The sequence below is a fragment of the Pleurodeles waltl genome, chromosome 4_1, assembly GCF_031143425.1.
Source record: "Pleurodeles waltl isolate 20211129_DDA chromosome 4_1, aPleWal1.hap1.20221129, whole genome shotgun sequence".
Classification (NCBI taxonomy): domain Eukaryota; kingdom Metazoa; phylum Chordata; class Amphibia; order Caudata; family Salamandridae; genus Pleurodeles; species Pleurodeles waltl.
In genome coordinates, this window is record NC_090442.1 from 470,241,313 (window position 1) to 470,256,800 (window position 15,488).

Below are 15,488 nucleotides of genomic sequence, written 5' to 3' on the forward strand. Positions count from 1 at the left end.
AGGGCGGGGAGCACATTTTGTCGACAGTTGGCTTTAACTCTAGCAGGAAAGACCCTGCCCCATCACCATGTATGTCTTAAGGCGGGCGTTCGGGAAGACCTCCGGATGTGGCTTACATTTTTGGAATGTTTCATAGGCATTCCGATGAGGGCCTGGTAGGAGTAGGAATGGGAAGTTCAGATATTTTCTGACGCGGCCGGGGTGACGAGGTTTGGCATTTACTGGCAGCGCAGGTGGTGTGCGGAAGAGTGGCCACTTGAGTGGAAGAATGGAGGGCGTAGCATAGCCTTTTTGGAGCTATTTCCCCTTGTTGTAGCAGTGTGCCTGTGGGGGGTCCCTTGCAGCATAAGAAAGTTTTGTTCAGAGTGCACAATATGGCAGTGGTACATTTGGTAAATAGGGAGTCAGCAAGGGAAGCCTAGGTTCTTCACCTGCTTCGGGTTTTTGTGTTGCAGTGTTTAAAAAATGACATTTTGTTTTGGGCGCAACATGTGCCGGGAGTGAACAATGACATTGCAGATCCTTTGTCTTGTTCACAGTGGGACAGATTCCATGGGTTGGTCACGGGCACGGCGTTATTCAGTACGGTGATGCCAGAAGCTCTCTGGAATATAGGCACTCAAAGATGCTTCAACTGGTAATAAACTCTCTGGCGCCTTCTGAGGATGCAGTGGAGGATGTGGTTCAATTCATATTGACATTGATCGAAAAGGTCAGTCGCGGGTCACTATAGTGGGTAAGCTCTCGGCTTTGGGTTTCATGGCGAAGCTCTTATGGGGTTACCAGCTGACTGCGGGGGAATTAGGGCAGCGGATCTTGGAAGGTTGGGCGCGGGAGGTGGGCACTTCGAGCCGTCGATTGCGCCCGCTGTCTTTGGGCATGTTAAAAGACTTGTCAGTTAACCTGTTGGAGGTCTGTTTTACTGGGGGAGAGGTTCTCCTTTTTCGGACTCATGTCTTGGATGTTTTTTGGTTCTTTTCGGGTGTCAGAATTGCTGGGGTCTTGACACACGCCAGGTATTTGCTGGAAGGATGTTCAGCTGGGTGGCCTTGGTGTGGCATTGTGAATTAACAGCTCAAAGACGGACCAGAGGGGCTCCGGGGTGGTTGTATTTCTCAGGCATTACGCAGTGACTTCTATATGCCTGTTAGCTTTGGGTCAGAAGTGGAATCAACAGGCAAGCGATCGGACGGGTGCTGTATTTCGGCATGCTGATGGGAGCAGGGCCACTTCAGCCCAGTTGTTGGCAGTGATGCGAAAGGGGCGGGAATCCCTGGGTCAGGATCCCCTCCATTCTGGCACCCACTCATTTAGGATTGGGGTGGCAACGGAGGCGGGACAGAAGGGTTGGAACAGGGAGGCTCTCATGTCTTTGGGGAGGTGGAAGTCGGATTGTTTCCGGAGATATGTAAGGGAGCAGGAAGCTACAGGGGGGAGCAATTGCTAACTGTCTGTTTCTTTTTCAGGTGTGGTGGCAGGTCCAGAGGTGGAGTTCGTTCGCATATGGGTCATCAGCCACTCCTTTGTAAAATGGGCTCAGCGACAAGCATGTCGGACGGCAGTAGGGGAAAATCTGGAGTTAGATTTACATTGGTATCATGTTCGTTGGTTTGGTAAGGGAAGTATGCGTTGGGAGGAGCTATTACCGCGCTTGCAGGGGGCTCGTGGTGGGGGCCCCTGCCCGGATGTGTTGTGTGTGCATTTGAGAGAGAACGACTTCGTCGTGAGAATGGGATTGGATCTTTTGAAAGTTATGAAAAGGGATTTGCAGACTATTCTGTCACAGTGGATTGGCTCTCACATGTTGTTCACAGGATTTGTTCCCAGTCAGGTGTGGCGAGGGGCGAGGAAACCAGGGGCAGTTGAGAGAGTGAGGCGTAAGATCAATAAGGAGATGAGAAGTTTCTGTCTAACAAGGGCATTTCTTACACGGAACACATGGACTTGCGTTTTGAAGATGTGGAATTTTTCAGGAACGATGGGGTCCATTTGTTGTTCACGGGGATGGAACTTTACCTTTTGAAGGACACCTTGAGGATGATGTTCCGAGAGCCCTAATGAGTTGGGTGGGGCAGAAAAAGGCCAGGTGGCTTTTTCTGGTGGCAGTGGTGATGGCAAGGAGAGTTTGCAGCTAACGAAACACGTGCAGATGGGCAGGATGGCAGGGCAATTTTGGATAGTAGGGGGGAACAGCAGCAGGTCGCGATGGGCAGGAAGGAAGATTGACAGTGTTCAGGAGGAGAACAAATGGGCATGATTGAGAAGTAGCTAAAACAAGAGTCGAGAGGGGCGGCAGGAGAACCTGGCAGGGAGGGGGGAGGTTGGGGTAGTGAAGGGGGAGGATTGTGTGGTTAGGTGGCTTGATGTCTAGTGAGGCTTTAGTTTTGTAAGGCAAAGGCCAAGGAATTTTTGTTGTAAGTGCACCTGTTCCAATAAAGCGGCATTTTACACACAGCAATGGTGTCGTGGTCCCGGTCCCTCCTCCCCAATGGGGTCCCAGGGGGGACCTGCCGAAGAATGAGGTCTCCCCCCCGGGGTCTTTGGGGAGGGTGGTATGGCCCGTGACGGCAGTTGGGCTATGTTGGGCGTTTCTGGGGGCGTTTGGGTGGGGGGTATATATGGTGCCATTTTGTTTGCAGGCCACCATTTTGTCAACAGGTGACACGGTGGCCGGTCCGTTTTTTGTGGGAAAATGTTTCCCTCCCTCCCCCCCTCTTTTTTCATACTCCCAGGGCTTGTTTTTTCCCCTCTCTATATATTTACTCCCTAATTTAGAGGACGCTGGATTCTGAACGGGTGCACATATGGGGGTTTGTGTAGCTGGTTGGTGTCGCTGGGAACAGGTGCGGGCGGTGGCAAGGAGAGTTTGCAGCTAACGAAACATGCGCGGATGGGCAGGATGGCAGGGCAATTTTGGATAGTGGGGGGAACAGCAGCAATGCGACGGGCAGGAAGGAAGATTGACAGTGTTCAGGAGGAGAACAAACGGGCATGATTGAGAAGTAGCTAAAACAAGAGTCAAGAGGGGTGGCAGGAGAACCTAGCAGGGAGGGGGGAGGTTGGGTAGGGGGGAGGATTGTGTGGTTAGGTGGCTTGATGTCTAGTGAGGATTTAGGGCCAGATGTATCATCACAGCCCTTTGCGATTCGGAAATAGTGATTTTTAAGAAATCGCTATTTCCGACTCGCAAAGTGTCATGTATCACATTTGCGATTCGGTAATAGCAATTTCTTAACAATCGCAATTGCGATACCGCCCCCATTCGCAGCTATGGGCCTGTTGGCCCATAGCTGCGAATGTTTCGCATTTCCAAAATTGCGATTTCTGAACCAGTAATCGCAATTTTGGAAATGCAAAACCCCAGGGTGCTGGGGGCCTCTGCTGCACCCCAAAAGAATTGTGGGGCACATGTAAGGTGCACACATGCCAAAAGGGCATGTGTGCTTTACATGTATAATTTAAAAATGCATTTTAAATGCATTTTTAAATTTTGCACCAGGTTACCACCTAGTTTCTTTTCATGGTATTTTGCATGTGCAAAATGCCATTCTGCGAAAAATCGCAATTTGTGATGTGGATTTTGCGAATCGCAAATTGCGACTCGCAAAACCAGGTCGCAATGCAAAAAATCACAATTTTTGCGATTACTTAATTTTGGTCTGCGAATGCCTTTCATGCATCGCAGACCACTTTTTTGCACTCGCAAACGAACAAATTTTGCGATTCGCACCGTTTGCGAGTGCAAAAAAGTTTCATACATCTGGCCCTTAGTTTTGTAAGGCAAAGGCCAAGGAATTTTTGTTTTAAGGGCACCTGTTCCAATAAAGCGGCCTTTTACACACAGCAACGGTGTTGTGGTCTCATTCCCTGCTCCCCAAATACAGGTAAGATTTGAAGTATTTGGAAATATTTGGAAATATTTGGGAACATTCGAAATCTGTCTTTTGTAAAATTGATAATAATTGATAAGAACCACAAATACTAAATGAATATAATTGTCTGAGACATATTAGAAAATGCAGATTATATGAAATAAGTGTAGATTTAGGAAACACACAATGTGTATTCTGTTCAACTGTAGGATAAAACTGATATAAAGTCGAATACAACGTTCTTTTTCTTCAAGCTTCAGACTTTATTTTCATCTCCACATCTTCATTTCTTCATGCCCTCCACACAGCCTTTTTGTTCACATTCACCTCACAGCTTCACCAGTGATCTCTCCCACATTCTATTCACCCTCCAGCCTCCAACTGTCTGAATGTTCCATCTCCAACAAAGGGGAACAGAACATACCAATTCTAATAACCTGGAATTTCTAACAAACTATTATATTTCCACTACTATACTAATTACCTATTACCCCTAAATATGACTACTTAATCTACATTACAAGAAACTGTATTACAACAAAAACATGTTTAAAGATGGCCGCCATATTAAAGGGAAGGCTTTTGACTGTCAGTGTTGTTATTGAAATGGTGAAGGGGATATAAAGAAACGGAAGTATGGACTAAGGTTGCACATGAACAACAGAGCTTTGACTGTCAAAACTTGTTGGGTGATTTTTGTTTTTGCTGGAATAAACAAATTGTGAAAGGTGACATCGAGTGACTGAGACGTTTTTTCTGTCAACGGAGGAAACATAAGGATAAATATGTATATAAATATATATATATATATATATATATATATATATATATATATATATATGTATATATAGGGTATAAAATCGGTCTATTCAGCTCCATGCAATGTATAAATGAACATACTCTGTCCACAAAGAATCACACATCCATGTATCTGTCAACACCCTGAACCAATTCCATGAGCCAGTTCAACAGAATACTGCCATTAATAATTTCCTGTCTTCTTCATGTCTGGATAGAAGGAAGTATGTGGCTCTTTGTTAGCCACCATCTTGTAGAGCACTCCCTACTCCTTTGCATTGACTGTTGTGACTCTATGACACATAGAATGGACTATGGTGTGTCAACAAATCCACCACAACCATGATTCTGAAGAGGACCGGTGACACATTGTGCAGTTTGAACACAGTTCAGGGGCTTTTGCAGTTGCCAACAAATGAAAAACATAAAATGGCTAAGCCAGTAATAGTCTTATTTACTGTTTGCTATTAGGAGGGACCCATGTTGTAATCCTCAAGGGTGTAGAGTGGTGAGTCTGAGTCTATATTGTCCTTTATAGGGAAGGTTACGAGTGAGGTAATCCCTCCCATTGAAGTAGAAATTAACAGATCTCCAAGTGTAAAATCGAATTCTTACTACCAGAAATTTCTTGCCAAAAATAGCAAAATACCTTTGTTGTGCACAAAAATACGACCTTGACAATGGTTTGGGTTCAGCAGGTTCCCCAGTCTGTGAGTCCCACAAACGTGTGCTACGCAAATATTTGAACACAGACTGGACATAGATAGGCAATGCTCTGAAATAACTGAGTGTAATATTAGCATCATCTCTTTCCATTTAGGAGTGATCATGTCAGGTAGCAAGCCCTAAGAGATGATTCGGGGATACATTCCACTACCACTCAACACAGTAGTTCCTTGAGAATATAAGATACGATGCCTTTAACTCACAGAAATAGAGGGTCCTGCACGTGCGTGATTACAGAAAAATATAGATTTTCCTAGTATTTATGAAGGAAATTCTTAATTTTATTAAAGACACGGAGGTGAGTATTATGCTTTCTCTTTTCCATTTATTTTTAATAGCAGCGTGGTCAAACTACAACACCCATAAGGCTAAAGAACAATAGCCAATGGGAGAAGAAAGGTAGTTTGTTAGGTAACCAATGAACAACGAGTATGTCCCCTAAGTAGTTATCTTGTCCGCGAACAGCCCTCTTTTCTTGTGAGAGGGATCAGAAAGTAAAGAACATAGGAACAATAGACAATACAACAGAAATTGCCATTAAAACAGAAAAAAGTATTTGAAGAAAGTTCACAACTTGATGTATGCTTAGTAAGGAGACCCTGGGAACTGGAGTAGTCCTGGAGAAGATGTTTGGAGAGAAGGTAGCCTTGTTCTTTGGAAACTGAAGATTGTGGAGAACTTTAGGACGCAAACTGCGTGGTGGTAGATGGTGCTAATAGGGCGGGAGAAAGAAACAAAGTTAATCACCGACCCCAACACCACGCTCAGAGGAACACTCATCTATAGACCCCCAGGACCCAGGGCACCCTTCAGCAACGCCATCGCCGACCTGGCCAGCACCCACGCACTCGCCTCCACGGACTACATCCTCCTCGGGGACCTGAACTTTCACCTCGAAAACAACAATGACACCAACTCAACCTCCCTGACCGAAAACATCGCCAAACTCGGCTTCACACAGCTCGTCAACACACCCACCCACACAGCTGGTCACACCCTTGACCCCATCTTCTCCACAAGCAACCACGTCACCTTTAACCACACCACCGAACTCTACTGGACTGACCACCATTGCATCCACTTCACCTTCAAGAAACAGACAGAACACCATCTCACCGAACAACCTCCACGCCGCCGATGGGGCAAAGTCACTGAATTTCAACTAACCAACGCCCTAGCGCAGAAACCGCCCGTCAACCCCAACGACCCTGACATCGCAGCACACAACCTCAAGCTATGGATCAACGACTGCGCCGACCGCCTTGCTCCACTCAGTAAACCCTCCAACAACCACATCAAGAAAAAAGCCACCTGGTTCACCGACGACCTCCAAGCCTCCAAACGCCACTGCCGAAAACTCAAGCAAATATGGCTACTCGAATGCTCTCCAGACAACCACACCGCACTCAAGGATGCCACACGCAAACACCACCAACTCATCAGGACAGCAAAAAGATCCTCCTTCAAAACCCACCTAGAAAACAACGCCCACGACTGCAAAGAACTTTTCAACATCGTAAAAGAACTCTCCAGCCCAAGCGCCACCGTCAACGACATCACCCCCTCCCAAGAACTATGCGAAGCCCTAGCAACCGCCTTCCACCAGAAAATCACTGACATCCATGACAGCTTCAACTCCCTTCATACCTCGGACACTCCTATTCCGCCCTCCACGAACTCCACCCGCTCCAGCTGACTGACCTCCTGGACCAGCATCATCGATGACGAAACCCGCAAGACCATGAACTCCTTCCACTCCGGATCACCATCAGACCCCTGCCCTCACCACATTTTTAACAAAGCAGACACCACACCACACCTACGGAAAGTCATCAACATCTCCTTCAAAACTGCAAGATTCCCGGAAAGCTGGAATCACGCCAAAATCAACGCTCTTCTCAAGAAACCAAAGGCGGATCCCAAGGACCTAAAAAACGTCCGGCCCATCTCCCTGCTCCCTTTCCCGGCAAAAGTCATTGAGAAAATCGGCAACACTCAGCTCCCTCGGTACCTCGAAGACAACAACATCCTCGACCCCTCCCAGTCCAGCTTCAGACGCAACCACAGCACCGAAATCGCCCTCCTCGCCCCCACAGACGACATCAGAAGCCACCTCGACAATGGAGAAACATCAGCCCTCATTCTCCTTGACCTACGTCTGTCACCACACCCTAAAATCCCGCCTCCACGCAGCAGGAATCCAGGACCAGGCCCTCGAATGGACCGCATCCTTCCTCGCCGGCAGAACCCAAAGAGTCCGCCTCCCCCTGTACCAATCCAAAGCCTTCAACATCATCTGCGGCATACCACAGGGCTCATCCCTCAGCCCAACGCTGTTCAGCATCTACATGGCCCCCCTCGCACAAGTGGCCCGCCAGCACAACCTCAACATCATCACCTACGCCGACGACACCCAACTCATCCTCTCCTTCACCAGGGACCCACACACCGCCAAAATCAACCTCCACGAGGGACTAAAAGCCATCGCCGACTGGATGAGAGACAGCCGGCTAAAACTGAACTCGGATAAAACAGAGGTCCTCATCCTTGGGCACACCCCCTCCGCCTGGGACAATTCAGGGTGGCCGTCCATGCTGGGTCCCCCACCGACAGCGCACGAAACCTCGGCTTCACCCTCGACTCCTCACTCTCCATGTCATAGCAGGTCAGAGCCATCTCCTCCTCCTACTACAACACGCTCCGCATGCTTCGCAGAGTTTACAAATGGATCCCAACAGAAACAAGAAAAACAGTAACCCAGGCCCTCGTCAGCAACAAACTCGACTACGGCAACGCCCTCTACACCGGTATCCCAGCCAAACTCCTCCAACGCCTCCAACGCATCCAAAACGCCTCCGCCCGACTCATCCTCAACATCCCTCGCCACTGCCACATCAACCCCCACCTAAGAGACCTTCACTGGCTTCCCGTCAACAAGAGGATCACCATCAAGCTCCTCACCCACGCACACAAGGCACTCCACAACACCGGACCATCATTCCTGAATAACAGACTCAGCTTCTACACCCCCACCCGGCATCTCTGCTCCGCTAACTTCGCCCTTGCCTCCATCCCCCGCACCCGACCCAAATCTTCAGGCGGCAGATCATTCTCGTACCTCGCCGCCAAGACCTGGAACACCCTCCCGCCGGATCTACGACAGACCCAGGACCTCCTTTCCTTCAGAAAACTCCTCAAGACTTGGCTCTTCAAGCAGTAGCAGCACCTTCCCCCCCAGCATCTTGAGACCCTCACAGGTATGTAGCGCGCTTTACAAATTGATTGATTGATTGATTGATTGATCATCTGTAGTGGGATAATACTCACCTCTGTGTCTTTAATAAAATTAAGAATTTACTTCATAAATACTAGGAAAATCCACCACAAAGACGGAGGCTCATTCTATGCTTGTTTAAAGCGAATTAATTACAGAAAACGAAACATGTTGAACAGGTTTGCAATAAAAGACTTTAAAAACATTATTGTTAGACCAGTCAGCCGATCTGAGAATGTCTTCCAAATGAGAACCAGCCCAAAAGGCCTTGGAAGCCATAGCTCCTCTGGATGAATGGGCACCAAAAGCGGAGGTATCAATGCCAGCCAATGACATAACTGTAGGAGGCTGGCCTGGTTTGTACTGGGTACCAAGGGGTACTTACACTCTGCACCAGGTCCAGGTATCCCTTATTAGTGTAGAAGAGGTGTTCTAGCAGCTTAGGCTGATAGAAAAAGGCATCTTAGCAGAGCAGCTTAGGCTGAACTAGGAGACATGCAAAGCTCCCACTATACCACTGGTGTCATATGCACAATATCATAAGAAAACACAATACACAAATATACTAAAAATAAAGGTACTTTATTTTTATGACAATATGCCAAAAGTATCTCAGTGAGTACCCTCAGTATGAGGATAGCAAATATACACAAGATATATGTACACAATACCAAAAATATGCAGTAATAGCAAAAGGAAGTAATGCAAGCAATGAACAGTCACAATAGATTGCAATAAGAGCACATAGGTATAGGGGCAACACAAACCATATACTCCAAAAGTGGAATGCGAACCATGAATGGACCCCATACCTATGTGAGCTTATAGAGGGTCGCTGGGACTGTAAGAAAACAGTGAGGGTTAGAAAAATAGCCCACCCCAAGACCCTGAAAAATAGGTGTAAATTGCACCTAAGTTCCCCAGAAAGCACAGAAGTCGTGATAGGGGAATTCTGAAAGGAAGACCAACACCAGCAATGCAACAAAGGTGGATTTCCGGATGAGAGTACCTGTGGAACAAGGGGACCAAGTCCAAGTGTCGCGACAAAGTCGAGATTGGGCAGATGCCCAGGAAATACCAGCTGAGGATGCAAAGAAGCTGCCACTGGATGGTAGAAGCTGTGGATTCTGCAAGAACGAAGAAGACTAGGAACTTCCCCTTTGGAGGATGGATGTCCTACGTCCTGAAGAAGCTTGCAGAGGTGTTCCCATGCAGAAAGACCGCAAACAAGCCTTGCTAGCTGCAAGGGTCGCGGTTAGGATTTTTTTGGATGCTGCTGTGGCCCAGACGGGACCAGGATGTCGCTAATTGCGTGAGGAGACAGAGGGGGTGGCCAGCAAGATAGGGAGCCCTCACAGGAGCAGGCAGCACCCGCAGAAGTGCCGGAACAGGCACTACGAAGAAGAGTGAACCAGAGCTCACCCGAAGTCACAAAAGAAGATCCCACAACGCCGGAGGACAACTCAGGAGGTTGTGCACTGCAGGTTAGAGTGTCGGGGACCCGGGCTTGGCTGTGCACATAGGAAATCCTGGAAGAGTGCACAGGAGCCGGAGCAGCTGCAAATCACGCGGTACCAAGCAATGCAGTCTAGCGTGGGGAGGCAAGGACTTACCTCCACCAAACTTGGACTGAAGAGTCACTGGACTGTGGGAGTCACTTGGACAGAGTTGCTGATTCCAAGGACCACGCTCGTTGTGCTGAGAGGGGACCCAGAGGACCAGAGATGCAGTCTTTTGTTGCCTGCGGTTGCAGGGGGAAGATTCCGTCGACCCACGGGAGATTTCTTCAGAGCTTCTAGTGCAGAGAGGAGCCAGACTACCCCCACAGCATGCACCACCAGGAAAACAGTCGAGAAGGTGACAGGATCAGCGATACAAGGTTGCAGTAGTCGTCTTTGCTACTTTGTTGCGGTTTTGCAGGTGTCCAGAGCAGTCAGCGGTTGATTCCTTGGCAGAAGGTGAAGAGATAGATGCATTCGTTATCTAAAGAATTCCCCAAAGCAGAGACCCTAAATAGCCACAAAAGGAGGTTTGGCTACCTAGGAAGGAGGCTAGGCTAGCAACACAGGTAAGAGCCTATTAGAAGGAGTCTCTGACGTCACCTGCTGGCACTGGCCACTCAGAGCAGTCCAGTGTGCCAGCAGCACCTCTGTTTCCAAGAAGGCAGAGGTCTGGAGCACACTGGAGGAGCTCTGGGCACCTCCCCTGGGAGGTGCAGGTCAGGGGAGTGGTCACTCCCCTTTCCTTTGTCCAGTTTTGCGCCAGACCAGGGCTGAGGGATCCCTGAACCGGTGTAGACTGGCTTATGCAGAGATGGGCACTATCTGTGCCCATCAAAGCATTTCCAGAGGCTGGGGGAGGCTAATCCTCCCCAGCTGTGACACCTTTTTCCAAAGGGAGAGGATGTAACACCCTCTCTCTGAGGAAGTCCTTTGTTCTGCCTTCCTGGGCCAAGCCTGGCTGGACCCCAGGAGGGCAGAAACCTGTCTGAGGGGTTGGCAGCAGCAGCACCTGCAGTGAAACCCCGGGAAAGGCAGTTTGGCAGTACCCGGGTCTGTGCCAGAATGGCATTGGGGTGACAATTCCATGATCTTAGACATGTTACATGGCCATGTTCGGAGTTACCATAGTGACGCTGTACATAGGTAGTGACCTATGTACAGTGTACGCGTGTAATGGTGTCCCCGCACTCACAAAGTCCGGGGAATTTGCCCTGAACGATGTGGGGGCACCTTGGCTAGTGCCAGGGTGCCCACACACTAAGTAACTTAGCACCCAACCTTTACCAGGTAAAGGTTAGACATATAGGTGACTTATAAGTTACTTAAGTGCAGTGGTAAATGGCTGTGAAATAACATGGACGTTATTTCACTCAGGCTGCAGTGGCAGGCCTGTGTAAGAATTGTCAGAGCTCCCTATGGGTGGCAAAAGAAATGCTGCAGCCCATAGGGATCTCCTGGAACCCCAATACCCTGGGTACCTCAGTACCATATACTAGGGAATTATAAGGGTGTTCCAGTATGCCAATGTGAATTGGTGAAATTGGTCCCTAGCCTGTTAGTGACAATTTGGAAAGCAAAGAGATAGCATTACCACTGAGGTTCTGGTTAGCAGAGCCTCAGTGAGACAGTCATCACACAGGGAACACATACAGGGCACACTTATGAGCACTGGGGCCCTGGCTGGCAGGGTCCCAGTGACACATACAACTAAAACAACATATATACAGTGAAATATCGGGGTAACATGCCAGGCAAGATGGTACTTTCCTACAATAACATACTTAACCCAATGGGCTAGAGTAGGGGAGGAAACAGGTTTAAACGTTTTTTGAAAAGAAATAAGCAATTGGGTAGCAGACGATGATCTCAGATCGGCTGTCTTAAGTTCCTAAGATTTTAAACATTGTCCTACACATAACTTAGGTTGGTTTGGGAAATAAGGGTAGAAAACAGTAGACAAATTGGTTTTTGTACGTCTATGAACTGAAAAAATTACACCTGTGGGGGTAAATTGACGAGCAGAAATATCCACAGCTTTAACATCAGAAAGGCGTTTTATGGAAATAAGACATAGTAACATAGTAAGTTTAGCAGATAAGATTTTTATTGAGAGAAGCGAGTTATCAGGCCATGAAACAAACATATTTAAGACTACATTGACATCCCATACGGAACTGTATCTAGGCAAAGGAGGATTACAAAATTGTACTCCCTTTAATAGTCAGCAGATCAGAGGATGTTCTCCTACAGGTTTTCCGTTGACGAAAGGATAAGTGGAATAAATAGCAGAACGATACAAGTTAATAGTGCAATAGGATTTACCTTTACTGGCTTCAGCCGCAAGGAAATTGACTATTGAGGAGACATCTGTTGAAAAGGAATTAATGTGCCTTCCTACGCACCAGCTATCCCATAAAGACCAGGCAGATTTGTATGCTTTCTTAGTTCCCTGGGACCAGGATTGGCTAATGAAGTTTGTAGCTTCCTCCAAAATGCCCGGGACAAGGAAAGGCTTCCCGAAATTTTCCAGGCAGAAAGAGTTAGAAGATTGTCGGCAATGAGGTTGTGAAGAAGACCCTGGGGATTGGATAGGAGATGAGGAAAGGAAGGGAGAAGGAAGGGAAGATCTATTGAGAGTTCCAATAGGGTGGGGAACCAAACCTGAGACTGCCAGAATGGGGCTACGAGGACTAAGGTTGCTTCCTGGCGCCTGACTTGGGCTAACAGTCTGCTGATCATAATGAAGGAAGGGAAGGCGTAGTTGAGGGAAGATGACCAGTCTTATGAAAAAGCATCTGACGCTAAGGCTAATGGATCTGGGCGCCAACTGAAGAAGCGAGGAAGTTGGGCATTGAGACGGGAAGCAAATGAGTCTATTGCAAAAGGGCCCCACTTGTGATGAATGGAGTTGAATATGTCGGGGTGAAGTTTCCAGTTGCTTGAGTCGTGGAGATGACAAGAGTACCAATCGGCTATGGTGTTTAGATTACCTGGTAAATATTCTGCACCTACTGAGATTCTGTTTTGAAGGCAGAAATCCCAAAAACTCCCCACAAGATCCGCCAGGGGTTTGGACTTGGTGCCCTCCAAGTGGTTGATGTAACAGACAGCAGAAAGAAGAAGCAAGACAGAATCCTGTAAACCACAGAGACTTTTCTTTGAAGTTGGGCAACTACAAAGGCAGAAAGGGATATAAGCAGTGGACCCAAAACCCCAGATTTTCGATCATCTCAAGACTGATTGAAGGATTCAAGAGGAACCTCTGCCAGGATAAGAGCTGAGGAGAAGTGCTGCCCCTGCCTGTGACTGTGCTTTGTTGGGCTATCCTGCAGTTGCTGCTTCTGCCAGTGAAAGGGGACAAAGCCTGGACTTTGTTGTGCATTCCTGCTTTAGAGGTATCCCCAAGGGCCTGGACTTAGCTTGCCTCCTGTTTTGAAGCCTCAGGGACAGCAAAGGTTTCACCAACCAGTCTCTGAGTTTTCATGCTGTTGACTCTAGCATGTAGGAGGGTGCCATGCCAGTTCCTGGGCCCCTGAGAGTGAATTTCTGGTAAAATCCTATGAAACGATGCTGGACGACGCCGTGCAACTTTGTAAGGACGCCCCTGCACAGAACCCATGAGGCCGCCTGCACCTGAAGCCGTGGACCTTGCAGAAGTTCGACGACTCCACCGACATCGAAGGCCCTACATCACCAATGCCGCTGACTTCCCAAGAGCTTGCAAGATCGGAGTGTCATAGCCCCAGTGTTCATGACACCCAACTCTGTTGCAGCGTCTTTAAACCTGTGACGTGACCGTGACCCCATGAGGTCGCCCGCAGCATTGTGACTTTGTCTGAGGTGCCCAGGGACGATTCCTCGCAACCGACGCTGCCTCACCTCCACCTCTCCGCAGCAAGGACCCGACGCCTTTTCGTGATGCCTCTGCTCCTTAGCCTCGGAGCACCAGAACTGATGCCGCATCGGATTCAGCGATGCCTCGCTCCCCGACTCCCTGCACCGGCCTGTTTTCCACACTTTTACTAAGGTACTGTACCTGGGGGTCCATGTGACTCCGTAAATGGCACCAGTGGAGTCTCATTGTGGGAAACGATTCCGTCATGACGCCACTTAACATCAAGTTGCAGTGTTTCTGCTTCTAGGCACTATTTTTGTGTTTTTAATTACTAAAGTCATATTTTTAATTGTGGATTTTGGATTTTTATCATATTTGTTCTTGTTCTCTTAGATACATATTTACTATTTTTCTAAGCCTGGATGGTGTCCATTTTGTAGTGTTTCACTGTATTACTGTGTGTGTTGGTACAAATACTTTTCACATTGCTTCTGGGTTAAGCCTTTCTGCTCATGGCAAGCTACCAAGAGGGTGAGCAGGGGTTAACCAGGTATGTTTCTCCTTTGCCCTGACTAGAGTGAGGGTCCTTGCTCGGACCGGGGGCAACCTGACTGCCAACCAAAGACCCCATTTCTAACACAATACAAGTCACACACCCAAGCAGTTCACATCTGAGGTGTACCACATGAATCTGTGGCATATCCGTTTCACCAGTCAGACCCTATGACACATTCAGAACAGCTGACCCCCCAAACATATATCTCTACTCAGCATACTACTGACTGCATCAACCATGGGCCATATACCACATATCTCACATCCACTGAGTGGAGTGTGACAACATTTGTACCCCTGGAACACACATACCACATCATGGACCGATTTCAGTGCCACCACACATGCAGGAACAGTAGTTGGACTATGCACCATGACAACTACAGCCACACACAAACACCATTCAACAAATGTCAAACCGTGTCACTGAGCCCTGACAACACACATCTTAGAGGGGAATAATGCGCTTTTATGTGGCACACACGGACAAATACCACAGCTTGTACAACAACTAGACATCCCACTACCACATAAGCCAGACTAATGAGCCTGGTTTGAAAATGATCATCACATGAACATGCAATGTGTCATGCCATACCAATACCACTGCTATTCTGACACTACCTATTGCCCACACCAAGCTGTAATAGTCATAGGACATCAGATGTGCACCCAATTGAACATATTGACATGATGAAGGCAGTTACACTGCATTGCAGCATAGGAATTGCTGTGGCTTTGTCATACATGACATGGACACACACTGGTGAAAAATCAGTGATTCCCCCCCCCCATCCCGGGGGCACGCAGCACATCTACTAACATCCTATTGTTGAAAGGCCAAATCCCCACAATACTAGCTCCAAGGACTGCATTATCTGTGCAATCTGCCCTCATAAAATATCATTTATCAGTACCCCATGGTT